Source organism: Penaeus monodon, unplaced genomic scaffold (genome assembly GCF_015228065.2).
Source record: "Penaeus monodon isolate SGIC_2016 unplaced genomic scaffold, NSTDA_Pmon_1 PmonScaffold_21637, whole genome shotgun sequence".
NCBI lineage: Eukaryota > Metazoa > Arthropoda > Malacostraca > Decapoda > Penaeidae > Penaeus > Penaeus monodon.
Window position 1 is genome coordinate 1 of NW_023651520.1, and position 3312 is coordinate 3312.

The window sequence follows — 3312 nt, forward strand, 5'->3', positions numbered from 1 at the left end:
CATCCCCTTGTTTAACTACCAAGTAAGCCATCCCAGTGTAACCTATGCACATACAGCTCGCTGCCTGAGTATTGCTAAAACAAGGCATTTGTACCACAGCCACCGTTGCAACCAAGCATTCATCGATATCTGATGATGAACAAGCAATTAGCCACTTAATAATTATTGCAATAATTTAGAAGTCTGCTTCTGCAAGCATGCTCACCTTGGCAGGCAAAGCCATCACCAGTGTACCCTGCTAAACACTCGCACGGTAACTGCCGTCAGTATTCGTGCAGCTAGCCATTGCAGAACAGCCGCCGTTGGCCACGGCACATTCATCAACATCTGGAAATATGCAATTTTAGTGGGGAGTAACCTTAGGGGGGGTGTGGGAGCCATAAAATGGGACATGCTATAGACATTGCACACTGCCTTACTGTACATGAATATCCATCACCACTGTAACCTGCCTTGCAAGTGAAAACTCACACCGCCATTAATAGTTGCGAAAAATCTGCATTCCATGGCAACCACCGTTATTTGCCAGGCATGGGTCTGAAATTTAGAATTGTATTAGGTTTAATACAAATAAATTTTTGCTAGTGCAACACTTGCTGTTCAGACCAAGCCCGAGGCCCAGGGCCTAAAATGTCCTTGCTCACATACTGCGAGAAAAAAACCCATTTAGATTTGACTAGTTAAGGATTTTAACCAGAATCTGCCATACCTGTATTCTCGTCAGGACACAGCCCTGGGGAATGCTAAGCGGGTGAAGTAGTCATGCAAATTCATTTCTGGTCTTCCACACATGCCCCCCCATCACCAGCATCATCAGTTTTTCCACACAAAAACCATGGGGGCACTGGTAGCGGGCACGCTTCATTAGGCCACCAATAATCAGGCATTCATAGTAGCTGCGGCGGTCAGGGGATCTGGGAACCTGCCTTCCTCATAGCACACCATTGTCCGTGAGCAAGGATCTTCACAAGTCCTGTTACCTCGTTTAACAGCGTTCCACTTTGGGGGACATGAACAGTCTCTGCAGCCACCATGTTGAAGCGAGATGCAAGAGTAATATTCGTGCAGTCTTCGAGCTTGGCAAAGGGCACCAGGCCGTTCAACAAGCTGGAAGGCTGGCTTGGTTGCGACACTGATTAAGGGTCTCTCAAAAACCTACCATCAGGGCACACGTGATCCTCAGGGCTGGATCCAGTGGAGGAGCGCTAAAAACTTCTGTGGGTCATGAGATCACGGACAAACGCGTCTCCACTCTGGCAGGTACATTAGCTGGAAGCCCTGGGGAGCATACTGCACCTCCATAGGTAGTCTTAATACTGCAGGATCTTGTGCTGGTGCACTGGCGGACAAGCCTTCCCTTTTACACACACGACCATGGTCCGCAGTCAGCACACCCCGAAGCCATCAGGCTGACCTCACACAAGTAGGATACTTGGGATATGCTGTAGTAACACTGCGCTCACTTCGGGAGCGACACTGAAATTAAAGAATTTAAGCATTAGATCCACATGGTTGTAGTTTGTGTGTTATGTACTAGGTCCAGTGCTGAGATACCTACTTGCATTTCACCGTTGCACGTCCGGAGGTGGTATTGTAGACAAATCCATTACAGTCATCAAATGACACTTCATAGCCCCCCAGTACCATCAGGTATGCAGTCGAAAAAACCATCACATGTATTTGGAGTTGGGGTACCTGCCCTCTCTCAAAACACTCTACCCTGGGGTTTAGGGAAAAAAAGAAAGTCAGTGCAAGTCAAGATACAAAAAAGAACCAGGTGTACGAACACTAAGCCTGTTTGAGTACTTACCCTTTCGTCGGCAGGCCACTGCCGTCCCAGCAACCACCTGAATGGAAGGAAGCAGTTTTGACAATTTTGCCATAAAATTTATATTTATTCGGTCACATGGGGCCAGAGCTCAGAGCTCCTAGAGATCACTTTTAGTTCTTACTGGGTTTACAAGTTATTTTTAAAAGAAAAAAAGGGTTACTTTTCCGGCCTTGTCAGCAATAGCTGCACAATCCAGAGAAAACTCCAAGCGAGCTGTACATTTTGCTCATCTTAAACTTGGGGCATCTTGCAAACCTAGAACCTAGGCCTTGCTCCCTACCATTTGTAGGTTAGGACAATGCAGCCCCAAATAAAGAAAAAAAAAATTGGGCCATATTAGGGCCTAGTGGGCCGACCCCGCCATATAAATACATGGTCACTTTGCGATTTCGACTCTAAATGCAGCAGCAGTTTAAAGAATCGTTCACTAAAAAGTAGGGAGTAGCGACCAGCTCTCGATCTGGTGGTTGCCGTTTTCTAAAGTCAATTTTAAAATAAATTGGGTGGAAAACCTTTTCCCCCCCCCAAAAAAAAAAATCAGTCCAGCTAGATCTGGGGATCCGTGCCATGATCTTTATATCCAGACCACCATTCTGCTGGAAAGACCGCCCCTTAACCCCAATCTTGTAATGGAGGGCAAGTGCCCAAATGGGCAGTTTATGCTCTAAAGCTGCTAAAAAAAAAGGGAGTTTTACATGGAAAAACTGGTAGATATAAGAGCCTTGCACCATCTACCTCTATGCTCAATAAAAATCCTTGTTTAAAGTATGCATGCTTAAAATGTATTTCTTCAGGGGTAGCCTGTGGACATGGAAACAAAAAGTTTCATCCACCCAAGTATTAAGCGTTACTCTCAGACTGAGTCCTTATGGTATGGGGAATAAGGCAAGGGAGGCAAATATGCCTGCATTAAAGATCTTTCACTTGATTTACAGACAAACTTCATTTAAGCCCCATTGAATACGATACATTCTCGGTGTTATCAATTAGTTCTACCCCTTCGGCCCTTCTTACCCCAAGAATTATGGGTAAACGACATCATCTTGAAGATGTGCTTTCCAAGCGCTTGCTCAGCCATTTATAGTAATTGAAACTCAATACTGGAAAGCAATGGAGTCACGCAGTCAGGACCACTATATGGCTGCGCCGATCATGCCATCTATACGCAGCGACAATTTTTAGTGCGACTTTTTTCTCATTTCGCCTGTGTTAATCTTAGTTCTGAATTCTTAACATAACTTAGTGGACATGGCTTAGTCTAAACTAAAATACTCCGGCCTAGCCTGATGTTAGGCTAATTTTCATGGTCAAAGGTCGCGGAAACACAAACTGTAATGGAAAGCGGACCAATGAGCCGAAAAGAACATCCCAAGGCAGCACAGAGTGCGATTGGGTCGGGGAATAAAAAAGTTTTAGAAAAATTATTTTCAAAGAAAAAAAAAAGAGAAAGAAAAAAAAAAAGAAATATAATATTTTTAAAT

At 44.6% G+C, this 3312-nt stretch overlaps 1 pseudogene; it reads right to left on the reverse strand.

Annotated features, from left to right (window-relative positions):
- Nucleotides 1-19: 19 nt before the first annotated feature.
- LOC119570071 lies at nucleotides 20-2909 on the reverse strand (annotated as a pseudogene).
- Between the last annotated feature and the right edge of the window lie 403 nt (nucleotides 2910-3312).